The sequence below is a fragment of the Lycorma delicatula genome, chromosome 4, assembly GCF_047948215.1.
Source record: "Lycorma delicatula isolate Av1 chromosome 4, ASM4794821v1, whole genome shotgun sequence".
NCBI classification, from domain to species: domain Eukaryota; kingdom Metazoa; phylum Arthropoda; class Insecta; order Hemiptera; family Fulgoridae; genus Lycorma; species Lycorma delicatula.
This window is the reverse complement of record NC_134458.1, coordinates 120,247,024-120,266,677: the sequence shown is the minus strand read 5'-3', so window position 1 is coordinate 120,266,677 and position 19,654 is coordinate 120,247,024. Positions and strand designations below refer to the sequence as shown.

General features: G+C 30.9%; 1 protein-coding gene across 7 annotated transcripts in view; it reads left to right on the top strand.

Annotated features, from left to right (window-relative positions):
- Positions 1 to 19,654, top strand: part of LOC142323826 (protein-tyrosine sulfotransferase-like) — a 1,177,394-nt gene that overhangs the window by 1,123,338 nt on the left and 34,402 nt on the right. The window lies entirely within an intron of this gene.

The following is a 19,654-nucleotide window of genomic DNA, read 5'->3' as shown; positions in this document are numbered from 1 at the left end:
GCATTACTGTCTAATCTTAAAGAAAAATTTGAAAGTTTTGAACAAAACCCAGGCTTTGAACCTTTGTGTCAAATTGATAACTTTATTAATGGGACGAGTGAACATTTGCCATAAACAATAAGTGCTAACATAGCACTCAAATTCAAATACTGCCCAGTTACCTCCGTGGATGTGGAGCGATCCTTTGCCACTTATAAAATATTTTGAGTGAACGAAGACACAATCTTACTACCGAATATTTGGAACAGTACCTGAATTTTTATGTTTACAAAAGTAACAAAATGTTAAATAAGAGTTAATTATAAAATTTATCGATATGTTATTCAACTACTTTACTAATTGTATGCTGATTTTGAAATAAAAAACCAAAAATTACTATTTTTTTATTATTTAAAGTTGCATATTTTGACTCTTTTCATGCATATTTTAAGCATTTATCATGCATAATTTGCATACATATTTCAAGCTTTTTATGTTGCTTACAAACTGTTTGCTAATAAGCTTACCAATTTTAAAGCCCAGAAAGTCACGATATCAAATAGTACCGCTTCATAGACGGTTAGCGTCGTTTTTTAGCTATCGTTGCCGGAGAAATTCACACATATATTTCTCTAATATCCCGGTTGCCGTTACATAATTTTTTTCTTTCTCCAACCTCTTTTACCGCTTGATAATTTTTGTGTAACCCAAAAATTTCAGAGAGATAACTGTTAAATTTAGCAAATGCCATTATGTGTCTGTCTTTTGTCGGATAATATTGCTGTTCCATATGCAATATGTTGACAAACGGTCGGAATAATGTTTCTTGTGTTCGGTCGGGAATAGTAAACATGAAACATTTCTTTGTTCCTTGTTATATACTCCCAAAAAACGCTGCCATTTCAGCAATTTGCCGATATTATAATTCGATTTTATATTAATTAGAATTTATTAAAAATTCCATAAGTTGGTCGATACCATCTTTAACTATAGGATTTTTCAATGTAAAAACGTTTTGTTAGTAATTACATCCTTGTGTTTCAAACTGAGATTTCACGTTTCCAAAAAAATAATTGTCATCTCGAATGACCGTGCATAAATGAAATTCAATATTATCGAATTTCGTAAATCTGATCCTTGCGACTACGACTACTTTAAAAATGTACATCTCGGCGAAATTGGCGTTTGTTCAACAAACGCCACTTTCACCAATAAAGTTTGTTGGCGAACGCCAACAACTTTGTAATAACTTTGTTTCTGGAGGTGTAAAGAACTTTGTTGCATCTATGTTAAGTCTGTACTCACAACTCTTGTGTCACAAAATTATTCCGTACCGTTTCAAAGAATGACGAGTTTCAAATATATTTACCGGAAAATGTTTAGAAATGCTTATTGGAATATAGTATTATTTAAATGTTTGGTTAATTTGGATCTCAAAAGATAACATCATATATTGAAATTTCTAATATATTTATAAAATATCATCTTACTTTATCAAAAGGGAGCCGTACTTAAAAGGGGCAATGAAAATCAAAGGTGATCTATTCTGGGATAAGATAAAGGACAAATTCAAGAAGAAAAATAATCTAAGCTGGGAGAACATAGATAATTTCCTAATTATTGTTTTTCGCTGTTTTCCTTCGTAGTAAGCCAAAGCTAACAAACAACAAAGTTGTTAGTATTTTCTGTGGAAAAGGTACTTTCATTTTTGGAAAGTTATTTTTAGGAAAGTTGTTTTCCTGGCGTTGGTTATTTATTCTTGTATAGTGGAAAAATATACATGAAGATATTACAAAAATTTTTCAAAATTAAAAAAAAATTTGCGTTATATTTTTAGTCTTTAACCAAATTATTATCATAGATTTCATGAGTTTAATTGGTAGGTTAATTTGGATTTCAAAAGATAACATCATATATTGAAATTTCTAATATATTTATAAAATATCAAACAAGTTTTCAAACATTTACTAAATAAAGTAACGAAATAGTGAAGTTTTTTCGTAGTGAAGTTTTTATGTCATCTGCGACCCCAAATATCCCACATAGCCGTTTTGCAGATTTTACACCCTCATCCTTAATTTACTCTCGTACGAGGGGACTTTTGCAAAAGTAATGGTGGAATATAGTATTGTCACCCGACCTTAGTAACTGCAAAATTTGATCGATCGGCAATGTCAGGATATTTTTTAAATTAAGGATGCAATATTTGTGGACTAACATGAGAAAAAAAATTGTGAGTTAAAGAAAAGCAAGTAAAAACTTGCTAAAAATCGATATTTTTAAACTTTGATCGACTCCCTCACCCCCATTATAGTGTCCCCAATGTAATTAGTTTTTACTTTTTTGCACTTGCACTACTGTACTTAAAAACCAAAAAAAAATTAAATCGATTAAAAACTATGCAATAAATAAATAATTTTTTTTGTTGACTTTTGGAGCAGAGAATTTGGGGAGTTTTTTTAAAATGAAATGATAAGCATGTACCGAATGTACTGAATTTAATATAAAGTAAATGTACATCACCGAATGTCATGTTTGAATACTTTTGAGAAAATTGACCCCAAAGAAACTATCTACCTCTACCCGCTGGAGATATTGACCACAAATGTTTACCGACAAATTGTCCCATATACAGGAGTCTCTGTACCAAATTACATCAAAATCAGTTTATCGTCAAAATTTATTAAGTTTCAAACACTCCAACACGTACATTCATACGTACGCCTTATCCCCCACTTTTTTGTTTTTTTTTTTTTGGAGCCTGGGTCGTGAAACGTCGAGGTATATAAAAAAAACCATACCCATTTTCCGAATGATTACCGTGCTTTCCTTCTTGCAGCATAGCTCTAGACTAGAGTTATGATATCAGGAAAGTAAAATCATGAAAATCTGGGTGGCAGACAAATAACGGAAGGTTAATTTACAACAAAATTAATTAAATTGAAACTGAATAATTATTTATATTGTAGATATATATTTTGTTATTAATAGTTTAAATTAGAGCTGGTTTTAATGAAATACATTTTAAAAATACTTTTCTAGTCAATATAGAACAACAACAACGACTGTTATGATGTTACTGACATTATTAAAAAGTTATAACACTCGTAAATAGTTTGTTTTATCATAATAATTTTCCAGTGGTTGAATAATTTTCCTTGGTTACCGGTAGTAGTAATAATGGAGGTTGGAATTAATTAGTTACAGAACTGTTGCATTATTGCACTGTTGTTTTATATATATATATATATATATATATATATATATATATATATATATAACAAAAGTAAACTTCAAAACTGATTCACACAAACACACACACTTTACAAACATATACGTAATAGTAAGGAGTTGTAATACTTAGTACGGTAGTAGGAGAATAACTAAGCGGAACAAAAAATAATGGTATATTCAACTGGAGCAGCTAATGAACCTCTATGTTTAGGCGGCAAACTTCGATAGATTAAAGCGCTGTACATTCTACACTACATATGTTTGTCGTAGTTAATATGTGTATAGAACTAACTAACTATCATAGTGTAGGCCAGTACAGAAATTTATTAAACTATGAGGGTTGTATTTAACTATTATTATTCATTAGATGTTATTTTCTTTTTGTTGTATTTATAGATAAATAAGGCTAAACTGTGTATTTTTAAATATAATTATACTGTTCTGTTTGTATCTAACTTTGCTCCGCTGCTATTCTATACCGGTTACACTTACATGTGTAACGTTTCTGCTTCTTTATGTGCAATGAGCATTAGGGTATATTTCACGTGAAAAAACATCTAATCAATTCTAAATTATTTTATTTTATTTTTTTTTTATTTTTTTTAACTATACTCCTTCAGAACATGTAAACCCGCATTTCCAGGAATTTTTTTTTTAGTAGACTGGTTGATTTTTATTCCCTATTCTCCTTTTTTTTCTCTATTAATTCTTAAACTTTAAAATAATTACTACATCATGCATCCTCAATTATCTGATTTTAATACATTTTAATCTTCGTCTTTCTGTACAGTTGTACAATCTACATATCCTTTATTAAACTACACCTGAATGTTTTAATATAATGAATATCACCAGCCTACTGTAATTCGCTTATAAGCAAAATTCGGCCTCGATCTTCTCTCATATCCTATTCATCTTAAGAACTTTTAATTTTGAGTTTTATCTATCCGCTTAATTTTCAAAATTCTCCTTTAACATCACATTTCGCACGCTTCTACTCTTTTCTTTTCAACTTTTCCTTTTGTATGTTTCGCTCCCATAGATCGCTAAATTTCATATAAATATTTTCAAGAATTTCTTTTTAATTCTTATGAGATAGTAACATATATTTTTTGGATGACATCTGTCCTTTCTGAGTTTTATAAATCTGTTTTACGTCGACCCGTCTTTTGTAATTTTATTCCCGTAACTCAAAAAATTCTATTACTTATAATATTACTTAATATTATATTACTTAATATTATAATATTACTTATAATATTTCTATAACTTAATATTTAATTACTTATTATCCTTCTTTTTCCATATTTTATTACTTTTGTTTTATTTTTATGTATTTTCACACTGATTTTTTTTCATATCAGTAAATTCATATGCCATTCATAATTTCTTCTGATTTTTGGTATTTAAAATCGGTAAATTTTAACGGGTAAAACTTAAAATCTTTATTTCTACTCCTTAGATATTTATTCTACATTTTTCAACTGTTTTATTACATAAAAATTAGAGACAAACTTTTTTTTCATTTCTTTCTGCATCCGAGCTCAAAAAATTGGTAGTAAAGTGGGTTTTGCGTTGCTTTCTTCGATGAACCAAATATATAGTTGCACATCAACATGCCAAGAACCCCGAAATACAAATGATATTTAATCCTAAATATGCTTCACTTATATCACAGTTATAGAAAAATTTGGATAGATGGAATTTATTGCGCTTTCTCTCTCTTGTCGTGAAATAATATATTGCATACACTGTTTTCACTAAATGGGGAAAAACCAGAACTGTATGTAGTTCACATACGACGGAATTTAAATGTTATTATGTACGAAATTCATTTTTAAGGTAAGAATTGTTGTTAACGTTTTGGTTTTCAATCTTTAATGGAGGGGTACGTTTTTGACTTATCTGTGGTACTATCGATTAGCTCCAACCTCTTGAATATATCAGACTTATTTTCCAATAGCATTTTATTCGCTTTGTCGACCACCAATTCCGATTATAGGAAGGTCGGATCGGTGATCAATTTTTGAAATGCAAAAGTTATTCATCTCTTTACCATGAGCTGGGCGGAAATTACCCCGGCTAAAATTCTTGGCATTGAAAGGTGGTGTTATAAACGATGTAAATGTACGGAATCGGTGTCGATTATTCACCGTGCATAATGAAGCAAAAACTGGACGCTCATCTATCATCATTAACAATTTTTGAGACTGAAAAATGAATCTTTGATCCCATTATCTGCCATCAACGCAGAAAGACACCCCATGCGAAATTGTAAAAAAATATATGAAACTGGTTGGCGTGGTCTCCTCACTAAAGAGATAAGTCTTATTTACGAAAATATGTTCTTTGGTTAGAAAAGTTTTAATAAAAAGTTATGGAAGATTTGTGTACCATCTGAATCCCGCCCCATCTGACTTTTATAATATTTTTAATGAAAATAAATAAAAACTTTAATGGAAAACGCTTGCATTACGACCTTCACCAAATTGTCTACGACAAGTTTAAAGAGGCAGGGGATAGACGATGACGAGTCAGAAATTTTGTCTCTTGCAATGTCAAAACTGGTATGCCAACGGTGATTATGTTTAAAAATAGCTATAATATATATTTTCATGGTAAAAACAAGTATTTTGAGTTACAATCAATTGTTATCAGTTTATGAAAAAAATTATTCTTAAATAATCTCATAGTGTCAGATTAATATAAAAAAAGATTGATTTATGTGATTCATGCGTTAATTATACAAAGTTATTGCAATAATAAAGGCAGTGTTTTAATTATGTTTAATTAAACAAATTTAGGGTGATATTATTATTAATTAATATGTGCATTTATATGTACAAGACAATTTTATTATAAAACATATACAAGGCGATTTAAAAATGCTTTAGATTTTTATGTATAGAAGGAACTGCTTTACTCTCTTAACAGACTTATCACATTATTATCAGTAATAGGTAATTAATTCATATCTTATCATCTATTTTATTAACAGATGATAAGATTATAAATTATTCATTTTAAATTAAGAAATCTGATTAAGAATTAAAGTTATATATTCAGTTTTTTTTTTGTTTAAAAATTGCGGTTTTTATTAAATAATTCCCTTTAAAACGTGCTTATTAATTTTGTTTCCCTTTGTCTTTTTATTTAAAAATTTATTTTTATTTTTTTTTAATTGTGTTATAAGATTAAGTGTATGGGAGTCCGATTTATATTATATTTATATATTTGTGTTAAATCCAAATAAATAGTTTTTTTTAATTACATTATTTTTGATGGGAATACGGAAGAGGCGTGTTTGTGTTCCGTGATGGGATAAAATGCGAAAGTCAAACATTTTTTTTTTTTTTTATTAAATTTATTTTAATATTTTTTTGTCTAAGAATTAATTATGTGGTTTTGTTATTAATGCTAGAATTATAATGTTTAAAACTTTTTATAAAAATATTGTTTCAGTTGAAAAGCCATTGATTCGAAATTATTTAAAACATAAAATGACATCTATGGTATGTTTTACTATTATTATTTATTTATTTTTAATTATATTTTATTTATTATTTATTTCATGGTTTTTTCGTATAATTTATTTTAGATTTTTTTTTACTCGTACGTTTCATCTGCAGATTTCTGTTTTGGATTTTAGGATCGTTGTGTTAATCTTTCGTACTGATTAGAGGCTCTGTATGTATTAAACGGTGGTGCAAAAGAAAGGTGTATATTGAACAGTTTCTTTTCACCATGTTACTCTTTCAATGGATGCGATGAACAAAGCGATGGTGGTATTTGTAGAAATGATTGTCATTTCGTTAAGTTTGTCCCGTAGATAAGCAAAAGTATATTCTGCTTATTAAATAAGGCAACGGGAAAACCAATTTATTACTATACTAGAGAAATATTATCCCTAGTATTATTGTTGTTTTTAATAAATGTAATTTTTGGAACTGTTTTTGTCGTTTACAATCGCTAAAAACCACTAATGGTCGAAGAGAATTGTGTAGTGTCTTTCTTAGATTTTTTAACTTTGGAAAATTAAATGTAATTAAAAAATTAAATAGAGTTGTTTCTTAATTTCTCTTTCTAACTTTAACTTCTGATCTCTTTTTACGCTGAAAAAGGTACGCTGAATTCTAAAATATATTTTTCGTACCAGCCCGAATCACCGCAATCCAACCAAAAACCGAGATTTATTGCAGTTTGAATTAAAATTGTTTAATTCAAACTGAATTAAACCCGTTTTTTTTTATCACGTTGTTAACTAAAATTATGAAACTATGCAAATGATACAACAGTGTTATTAAAACCCACAGTTCAATGTACAAATGAATTCTAATCCTAACTGGATAAATATAGCATATATATATGATTCACGAAGATTGTATAACAGAGTGAACAAAAATGTAATGCAAAAGAAGAATTAGCAATTAGAATTCTCAGTGCTGTACAACTTAATACAAGTTATACGGGCAGAGTGCTGTATTCACTGTGGCGGAGGTCATTTTCAGCAGATTATTTAACATAAGTTGGTTTTATTGTTTGTGTTTGTATTTATTATTTTCAAAAATATTTAATACTTTAGTTTTCTATTATTGAAAATTTTGTTTTGTTTAATACCTAGTGAAAAATCTGATACATTACATAACGTTTTGTTTTTAATGAACTTAAAAATTCTTAAAAGGTTTCTTAAATGAGTTTATTCATACAATTTTACTCAGAATTCAATTTTCTATAAGCTTTATTTAAAACTTGTGTTTATTACCCTTCTAACAAAGTTACTTTTCGCCAAACATAAAATAGTGTGTTTTTCGACCCCAGTCTTTTGTCTTTTAATACAGATGCCTCCAAAACTACTAAAAATACACTTATAGAACCTTTTTACAAATTTTCAGGTCAGATGTTTTATAAAATCATTAAATTTACTCCTTAATTTGAGACCCAAGAATTACTGTCTAGCTTAATTTTACCGAAGGCGCAGAAATCAGGGCAAAAGCTTTCGTCAGCCGACTATGTTTCCATGTACGTTTTTCTTTATTTTTTACGAGTAGAACATATCCTGAACGTTTGTTACATTCTTCGTGAATCACTCTATATATATGAAACAACATGTCGTGACTGATTCATAATCAACGTCCACCAAAATCTACTGAAGATAAATTGATGAAAATTTGTATACACGTTCTTCTTACGGTGTAAGTACACATTAATAATGGATTTTTTATAAATTCGGAGTTAAGAGGGTTAACATGGAGTAACAATGAAATTTATTATTTGTTTCTAATTTATCGATAACAAATGAAGATTTAATTTTTGGTGTGTGTGTGTGCGCGCGCGCGTGCGCGCACGCTGACTTAAAGTTAATATCTAAAAACAGATTTCTATATTTTTCAAAATTCGACCCTAAAAAGGATTAAGAAAGGTAAAAAGATTCGAACAATGATTGAAAAATTTTCCCGATTTCCGACTGTAGTAAACGAGACATATTCAGTAGGTTTGAGCTTTGAAATATACTTCAGATAAATATCTAAAAACCATTTTCGGGTTTTTTAAATTTCGATTTATTAAGGGGTGCGACGGTGTATGGCGCGGCGGCCCAACCAACACAGCCACTGTTACATTATTCACTTCGCGACTGGCTGCATCTACCTCCGGTTATTTGACTAAAAAACATAAAATAAAAAATAAAAAAAATTGACTGCAACAGGAAACGCAAGTAGCCAAATAGCGCGGGTGAAGTCTCGACGGAGATGCTAGTATATATACGAGTATAAAAGTATCTTGACTGACTGACTCATCAACGCACGGTTCAAACTGCGTAACTTAGCAGTTTGAAAATTTTTGAGAGTATTGTTTTTATAATCTAGATACCCAGTAAGGATTTTGGAAAACTCTGTCTATAAGGAGATAGAACATTTTTTTAAGAAACTTGTACAGCTCAGGAACCAAAGTTGTTACAGTTATGAAAATTATTATTTAGACGTTCCTTTGAAAATTATTTTGTAATTTTTAGAAGATTCAGTTTGGGAATTTTATAAAGGGGGAGATAGAGCAGTATGTAATGAATATTGATTGAATTCTAGGAGATGAAATCCAGTCTACTTTCACTATCGTTTTAAATCGTTCAAATTCGATCAAAATACTTTGTCTTCTCAACTTATGTTTGCGTGCACACGAGTTTTAATTTTTTACATTTGTTCGGTTTTTTCCGTTTGCGTAATGTTCTCAATGTTTTTATAATTTCACGGTCTATTCAAAGTCTAAAGTTGTACACAAGCATGCAAACACATTGTTCGGTAAGTTACATGTTGTGCTATTTATTAACAAATTCAAAAGCTATAAAATCATTTGATGAAAGATAATTTGTTGTAAATTAAATTTTGTATCTAGGATTCAAATATTTTCGTTTTATTTTATTAAATTGGTAATATTATCATAGAGCGCACCAGAGACCAAAATTCTCACCAGACTAAATAGACCAGTTTCCTACAATACGTCCACTAAAACATCAACCTTTAATTTATAGTAGAATTTTAATAAAAATTTAATTTAAAAAAATTTGACATTAAAACCTATACAAATCGAAGCGAGCAAAGCCGCGGGTAATAGCTAGTAGGTATAAAACCCAGGTTTTTTTTTCATCTAACTCTTCAAGAAAAAGCATTTTTTAACGTGGTTCATGATAACAATCACCAATATCTCTTTTTTAAGCAACATTAAGGCGTAGAAAATGAAAGATAAACAGACTGTTTCACCTTGATGATAAAAAGGAAGAATAATAGTCTTAGAATTGTAATAAAAAAATATTATAACACGTCTACTTCTGGTTAGACTAATTCATTTTAAAAACTTTTTTTAGATCTTATTTAATTTTTTTATTGTTAAGATTCTAAATCCTTCGATTGAATTGCCATAAATTTTATTCAAATTACTTTTATTGTATTATGTGATAAGTTAATCATCGGTACGTAGTAAAGAATATTAACGCACATTTTATTATTTTTTAAGATAAAGCTATTGCTAGATTTTCATGTTTGACAGTTGTTAAATTAGTGTTAATTGTTTTAATTTTAACTGATGAGTGGGTGTTGGGGTACATTTTGTATTGCATTTTGTATGTGTATGTTTTTATACGTAGTCTATACTAGCGTGTATTTGTGTTGTTTATATACGAGACAAAATTCAAACAAATAACATGTTTGGAATATTTCCAAAATTCTGACAGGTGATTGACTTGCACGTGCACATGCGGGTGCGCGCATACACAACATATACACATTAATAATCTAGGAATTCATTCTAGTAGATATAGATTTCCTGATTTCTCAAAGCGTGTGTAATTTTAAACCTCGGCTCTGCTCCACGTGTTTATAATTAACAATTCTCAACGGTAAAAAATAACAATAGGTCTTCCGCATCTGTCACTTTCTAATCGTATATCGCTCTTTCTTTAACTCACTTCAGTTCTCCTGAATAGCGGTAATTTGTATATTATTTCTCTTTAATTTCTTTTTCTAAATAATTTTTATCTCCTTTTAATTTTTTACGCAGTTTATTCGGCCTCGTTAAAAACTATTTTCATATATTTTAACATGTATAATTACAAAAACTGGAAAAAATCTGTAATTATTACTTTATTATTCAAGATTACTGATATATTTCTGTTATTACCATTAAAATACTGATGATATAATTGTTTGTTAAAATTATTTATTTATGAATCGATAACTTATATGAAAAATGTGCTTATTTCGGATTTTTTTGGTTGCTATTATATTATGGAATTTGGGAAACGCCTTTTTTAATATAAAACGATGAGACGTATAATAAGGTATAAAATTAAAAAAACTATTTACAGTTAGGAAATTTTAGTTGTTCCTCGACAAGCAAATTTCTCGCTCATAAATTAGCAGAAAATGGATGGGCATCCGTCACTCTCTACTTCCCCGAATTAAATTATCATTGATTGGCCTATCCCCTTTCTCATGCTGTGAATTTCTCCTATCGCCAGACACCGATAAACATTATTGGACTTGCACAAAGATATCGTTATATATACTATATTCGATCGATACCTCTCGACTCAGTAGTCAATTACAAAATCATACCCGATCGGTTGATTTTGAAATTAAATTAACTGGTTCATTCATGAATCATAATGTGATTACCATGAATGTCCATTACGTCCCATTTATGGGCTGTAACGTTCAATTTGACGACGTTATTTTATAGTTTCCTATCGGAAACCTTTTTGTAACTTAAAAAATCAAAAATAATTCTAATAACTAAAAAAATGGTAAGGTCCTTTAATTTTTAATGCCGTGATTAGGAAATAAAATATCAACTGTATGAACATGTAATTACTTATAACCTAATTATATTCAGTCAAATATTAACAATAACTATTTATGAAATTTTTAAAAAGGTTTTTTTGACCAATACAAAGTTTACATGATGTCATACCAAGTAGCTTTTAGGTGTTATTAATTGCATATATATTTTAAAAAATTATCAGAAATATTTTAAATAAAAACGGAACTTTTTAAAAAAATCCTTTAATAACTACTCTACATTGTGAAATTCTGTTTCAATGATTGTCATGTTTAAATTTTTTATATATCTCTCAAAAAAAGTAAACAAATCTAAATTCTTGCTGATGTAGTCATAGAAAATAACAGAATTGATTTAAAGCACTTTACAAATAGGCTGTTCGATATCTAAGTCCAGATTATTAACAAGTCCTTCATTTCTCCCTCTTGTTTTAATGGATATTGATGTTTCTTTGTTGTATTTTTCATTTTGCATAAAATTGGCTGTGTGGACAACCTTCAACAGAACTTCTGAGAAATAGTTCAATGTAAAGAACTGGGATTTTATTTTCCACTGTCTCGATGTATTGTATTGATGTTTCTTTAACACGAAAATCTACTGATGATTGATTGTAAATGCAAAGCATTACTGGTTGTATGTTTTTATTTTCAGCATGGCTCTATTATTTACCTCAGTTATTTTTCAAAGATAACCATTGGTTCCGGTTAATTTTGAAATTTTATAACGTTTATATTATATGTGTTTATAATTACTATAATTTTGTTTTATTTAAGCGAGAGAAAATTTTTATTAGTAAATATTGTAGGTTATATTTCATAAGCTTTTTTAATAACACACAGAATTTTATTTTTTTATTTTTTAGAAATAATATTAATTTTTTTGATGATATAATTTCATGACTACTGGTAGGTTGTTATAAAATTGAAATAATAGTTAAATAAAATCTATGAATTATTACTATAATTAACTGAGCAAAATTAGTAAGGGCTTTATTCTACCTTCACCATTTCATCTGTTTGTATTTGTTGAAATCCAGTTACAGCCAAGGCATTTTACCTTTTTTTATGAAATCTTCCTTCCTATTTTCTACTTCCTTGAGGTTCCTTCCTATTAAGTAAAAAAAAAACATAAGTATATATAATGATTAAAACAAAAAAAAAAAAATTTCTGTTTCACAATGCTGACTGCTAATTTTCTTAGGCAGTGTGTGTAGAATAGGTGCGGTAGAAGGAAAGTTTACATCGCCAAGCCAACACGTGAATTCTCCCCCTTTTCTCCTGACAATACCCATTATCCCAGTCTTGTAGTCACTCTAAGACTACATGTTAGATATTTCACTCTGTTTTACTTCATCTTTAATCCCAACTTTGTCTTTGAGACGGTTGTTTCTATTGCTTTATAGCTTCATTCATTTTATGATACATTATTAAATTCTTAAATGAATTTTCCAAATTTTATGACTCTCATATTAACGTTTCCAGCTGTTGAGTGGAACAACGTGTTTAATGATTTTATATAAATTTTTTTTATCACAAATTATGGTTATCCTTCTGAAGGATTATTTGTTGCACTAATTGATCCAGCCGTTGTTGTCACTTCCTTGATCTTTGATGTAAGGATACTTATCATTAGTTCCAAAGCTCGGATAATTATGAATAGATGTTAAACCTGGATCCATAAAAGAAAGCTTTTTAGAATTTTTCTTATTGATACTAAATACTATAATTACGTCGTCTACAGTCTTCATAGTATTATGAAGTATTGTTAAACACATTTTCTTACTGTCACGGCCACAGTTAATCGTAATTGCTTCATATGATCTAAACAAGCGCAATATAAACGTTCGTTGTTAATTGTTCCACATTATACTCGTTGATATCTCATTTGTACAAACACGCATTCGATAATAACGACATTACAATAATTGACATTGTAATAATTTTCACGCCACAATTAACAATTGGCGGGAAAAAATCCTAACAGTTAGGTTACTGGTTCGGATTTTTTTCCAAAAGATTTAGAAAAATCCCCTGCCTGACAGCAGCTCTTCTCGACGTCAGCCGCTCACACCATTGCAGTTACGAAGCAAACGATTTCATAAAAAATAGTAAATTTCCAATGTTGTTTGTTCCAATGGGCTAAAAACGTTTTACGACCATACGTTTGTAGAATTTTATTAGCCGCGTCGCCGCCGCCAACGCCCACGAACGCTTGTAAATATCGTTATCTCCATGCCCTTTGCGGGCTGTCAACTACGTGACTTCCAATTTCGTTGCGAGCCCGTCGCCCTGCCCGACAGTCTCGTCAAGCTGGGTTCGATTGTCAGACAGGGAGCTGAATGTTTTGGAAAAAGACTCGAATAAGTAACCAAACTGTTTGAATTTGTTCCCGCCAATTTTAACAATTGGCGGGAATAGTAGTGGGGTTGATTAATTTGTATATAAAGCGTAGGAATGCATTATTTCTGCCACTCTAGTACGAACTTTACCGGACACAATTATTTGGAACCCGGCAATCCAATCGATAACGACGATCCGTAGACGTTATCAATAGACAATGTCATACGATAACGATAATTTCAAATCGCTCAGGAACATGACTCCGCCACGAATCGACCACCACCATCGAACATATACGTGCAATAGATAGACAGTTATCGGCGATGTTACTGGAGATTTCTATCGGACTGAGAACTGGTATAGCCTAGTGGGAGCTGCAAGTCTTGCAGGAAAACACATTGTCGAATCCGTCACAGGAGTATTATACGGAAAATTTCAGGCAGCCGTACTTCGGATTCTGAAGTGGTATAGGACGACCACCTGCCAAAGTGGCTGAATTAGACGAAGTTTGTCCTAGGACCTCCATATCTACACTACTATAATTGAATAAAACTGTTTTTCATAACAGATAACATAATTTTATTTATTTTCTGGCTCTTATATATTACATAAATGATTCTAAAAAAATTTAATTACTTACAATTATAAAAATAAACAAAAAAACAAATACACGGTATTAATTGAAGCTAAAATTATTTTTAATTATAGAAAATTGTTTATTTATATAAAAATAATTCATACGTTTTTCAATATTTTTATTTTATAGACATATTTCATATATCTAATTCTGAACGGTTGTTCGTAGAGAGGTACTTCCCTGTTAACTAACACTATCAAAGGTGTTTTCTGTAAATACTGTGGCGCACGGATTTTTACTTGTCTTCGAAAACGACGCCCGCCATCAACTGTTTTATATCCGCTTTAAAGTATGGGTCCAAATGAGGAAATGAGGCTCGTTCCAAACGTTTATACGACGGTGTAAACCGCCCATGAAGGCAAATTTTTCGTTCCTGCTCGGATTAATAATATACCCGGGATTCTGGAAAAACAAGACTAACGGATCGAAGAAATAATTTTCACCTTAATTTGGTGGTCTGCACACGTATACAGTTTTGCATTTACCGTTTTGCTTATCGCATATATTTTATAGATGGTTTCGAAGTTTACATTTTTAGCACTTAATTTTGTTTATAGAAATAATTGTATTGAATTAACAAATAAATATATATTTAATTCAGATCAATGCGTAATATTGACCATATCAGAGACTGGTAGATACAATTCTCCATGGATAAGAAAAAAAAACTCCATCACAATTTTGTTGGATGAATCAAGGGAAATCATAGTACGACCTTGATCAGAGCAATCATAATGAAAATTTAAAAAAAAAAATTAAAAAGTAGAAATGGTGAAATTCCATACTAATACAGTAAACAACATTTTAAAAAAATATGTAAGAAGAATTTAAATGAATTTGCCAAACGTATCTGACCTTTTCCGCTTACTGTTAGGTTAAATCTGACATTTTAAATCTTTGTATAAATATTACTATTTAAAGGGTTTTTTTGTCGTCTTTTTGTCAATTTCTTAGAACAGTAATTGTGTGCTTGTTTTCGTACAGACTGGGTAAATTAGGCAGTGTTGGTACTATTGGACTGGAGAGGTGTGAGAACGTGCACCGTTTGTTAGTTAAACTCTAACACGTCGTGTTCGACTGCCGGACGTGGGCTGCTGAACGTCGCTGTTGTGATTTGGTGACTGGGCCCCTTACAGTTGACCCAATCATAGACTGTATGTTATCAGGGGCAGAGAGGTTTCGTGCTGTAACTGACTTTGTGACACGGATACTACAGCACAAAGCGAGGAAGGATGGGGGACGATAGGTTGAAGGACAGCCCCTTGCGGGGCTGCCGTTCGTCTGTGCTTGCACGGATGGGCGCCATTGATGAGGCACTGGGACTCCCTCATCCCTTCGCGAAAAAGACCGAGACTCGGTGTGAGTCCCCTACACAGGGTGCTCTCACTAGAGGTATTGGCGTCAATACCAAATCCCGGCTTCCGGGTTGAAGTCCAGGAACGACAATTCGGGCTTGGTTACCCCGCCCTAGGGGTTAGAAGCACGCAATGAAAAGATCTAATTGGCGGGCTGACCTGTCGGACTAGACTTATGGTCGGCGGACGGAGAGGCCTGTTTGAGCAGACAACTCCCTGGGCTCTGTGCGTTGTCTATATTGTTACGCAGAACCTAACGACGCGAATAACCACGTGAGTGATTTGTGGTACATGGATTATTTGTTTGTGTATTCTATTTATTTGTTTGTTTGTTGTGCGACATTTAAATTTAAGTTTTATAAATATGTGTGAACAATGAACAGAAATAATGAAGATTTTGAGTTGAAAAGAGGAGGAACAGGAGGATAACGTTTCTCTTCAAAATGGCGACAACCTATCAGAATCAGATGGACCAACAGAAATTGACAATCATGACAGCAACTCAGAGCAGTCTGATTTAGAGTATGTACCTAACACAATTTTACCAAGAGCTAGTTCTTCCCACAAACAAGTGATGTTTTTATTTTTCTGTTTAGCCTCCAGAACCACTGTCAGCTATTACTTCAGAGGATGATATGTGTGAGTGTAAATGAAGTGTAATCTTATATAGTCTCAGATTGACCATTTCTCAGATGTGTGGTTAATTGAAACCCAACCACCAAAGAACACCAGTATCCACGATCTAGTATTCAAATCTGTATAAAAGTAACTAACTGCCTTACTAGGATTTGACTTTAGAACTCTCGACTTCGAAATCAGCTGATTTCTGAAGATGCGTTCACCGCTAGACCAACTCGGTGGGTTACAAACAAAGCGACTGGGTAAGTACTCTACCTGATGCATCAAATCAAGGACCTTATGTGGAAAGGGATGAATTTACCAAGTGGAATGTGCGTGAGCCTCCATCATCTAGAAATCTCAGACAAATATAATAATTGAATTGCCTGGAGGCAAGCCCATGACACATTATTCTAGGACAGTTTATGATTCATGAAGACTATTTTTTCTTGACAATGTATTGGATGAAATAATACGTTGTACAAGTGAACAATTATTAGTTATGTACCAGGAGTACACGAGGGGTGATAAGGATTGCCCTCAAACTGATTTTTGTGAAATACAAGCCTTTTTTGGTGTTTTTTATCTGGCCTGTGTCAACAAAACCAACTATCCGAACTTAGACGAATTATGGCAGACAATGGCACAGCTTCAAATTTCTTTATGGTAACAATGTCAAAAAGGCATTTCTAAACACTTGTCCAAGCCATGAGATTTGAGAAAAAGATTAATCTTTGCAGCTGAAGACATCATAACACCAATAAAGTATGTTTTTGAGAAACTTGTAAAAGTGTGTCAGGACACTTTCAATGTTAGTAAACTGACAACACTTGGTGAAATGCAAGAGGCATTTAGAGGTAGATGCAGATTTAGACAATATGTTGCTAATAAACCCGCCAAATACTGAATCAAGATTTACATATTAGTCAATACAAGAACTGTGTTACAAAAAATCTTGAACTTTATCCTGGTAAGCAGCCACAGGGAGAGCATAACACTGGCAATGACATAATTAGTATTGTAAAATGCATGACAAAGCCTATTGACCACTCTGGATGAAGTGTTACAATGGATAATTATTTTAATGACATTCCATTGGCAAATGAGCTTAACTAAAATCACTGGCTAATTGTGGCAGGCACTGTGCATAAAAATAAGAGTCAGTTGCCATTAGAACTCACTGATAACTTATATCAGCATCCAGTACATAGTTCAATATTTACCCCTTACCAAGGGGGCTGTAGATGTGATCGATAAAATAAAAACTGAATACTGTGTTACTAGGATAAGCAACAGATGGCCGTTAACAGTATTTTGTTCTTTGTTGAACATTGGGGCCATAAAGTCAGACAATCCTAAAGAGACACAAATTCTCTCATGCCAAAACGAAAATACTTGACTGAGCTGTCAAAGGCACTTGTGATCCCTCACATGATAAGATGACCATTGCTGCTGAATTTGTCGGTTTCACTACAACAAAAGATAAAAAATATTGTGGGAACTCCTGCATTACTGTAACCTTCTCGTGAAGTCGGCCCAAAAATCCGGTGTGTTACTGCCCGGTAAGAAAGAACTAGTTGTAATCACGCAGTGTGTAAGGATCATATTATAAGTACTGACTTGCTTCCAGTGTGCAGCTGTAGTTCTTTCACAAGATTCAGACAAGATATTGTGCCTAGATGGTGGTGAGATATTAAATGTAAGTGTACATAGTTTTCATAATATTCCCATGTTCAAAATACATGGAGAACTATATAATTTTGCGAGGCAGTTCCTTAGATTATAATTTTTTTTTAATACGACATGATTTTTTTTTTACACTAATTTTGTTAGCATAATTTTTTATTTATATATGCTAAAATATTAAAGTATTATAATTTATGATTTTTAAAATTTTTATGCCAGATAAATAATGATTTTTGACAGTATTATGTTTTTTTATTCATTTTTACCGTATGTTAGATTTTACCTAATGCGCAAGTAATGGTGAGACATCTGATAGCACGAGTGATTGCGGGTTAAATCTAACTGAGGGTGTAGTAAGAAATTGATTAGAAAACAATTTTATTTTAAATAAGTTTAGTATATTTTAAATGGATTGTTATTTATTAAAAATGATAACAGAAACATAATAATAATTCTTTCTTGTACATTGAAGTATTCTGCTGAATTACACATAATAATTTAGTTGTTTGGTGGTTTGATAGAGATAGATATTGTTATTTTTTTAAGAATAAGTTATTTGGTTTTAATGAAGTTAGCACTTTCAAAAATATAATCACATGGATTACATAGAAGTTTTAATTGACTGAATATTAGTCTATATGATTCATATTTATTGGCACCAAACAATTATCTGACATCCCATTTTTTTATCTTGAAAAATTCATGTTGTTTTCTGAATGTACTCCAAAAGATTATTATATATAAGAATTTATTACCTAAGAAAGTGGATCGCTTTTCAAAGTAGTTCGATGCAAGAGGACTTTGAATGGATCTGATAATCCATGTTTTGCTTGTAAATGTAAGTTACTAAAGATAAGATATTCTCAGAGAAAGGAATTATACAGGTTGTATCTCTGATGTTATACATGCGCCGCAGTCATAAGAAAGATTGGAACAGATTGTGTAAAACAACTAATTAATATGCTCCTTCCTGTGGAAAACAATGCAATATATTCATTGCTTCCACTCTGTAGAAAAAATTGGCATTTAGTGCAGGAAAATTGAAATAGACTTCAATTTACCACAGTTATTATTCTTTACATTATTATTTGGATACTTTTTTAAGTTTTTAATCTTTACACTTCTGTTTAAAAAACAGAGAAAAAATAAATTTAAGAGAGATGTTTATTATGGAGGGTTTGTTCTCTTGGAACAAGTTATTAAACATCAAAAATTTTAATAATGAGATCAGCAAATAAAATCATTTTAAATCACTGATTTATTTATTCATCTCTGGTTTTTATCAGGACAGTCCTGAATTTGTTTGTAGCCTTTTCTCTGATTTGTTACTATGCATTAAACAATTATTGTTGAAAATGTATTTTTTTTACAAAAATATTCAATATCTTAAAATATATTATTTTTAATTTCTAAAGAATTGTTATTTACATAATTAAAAAACTGTTAGATTAGTTATTTATTAAGATTTATTATCTGTG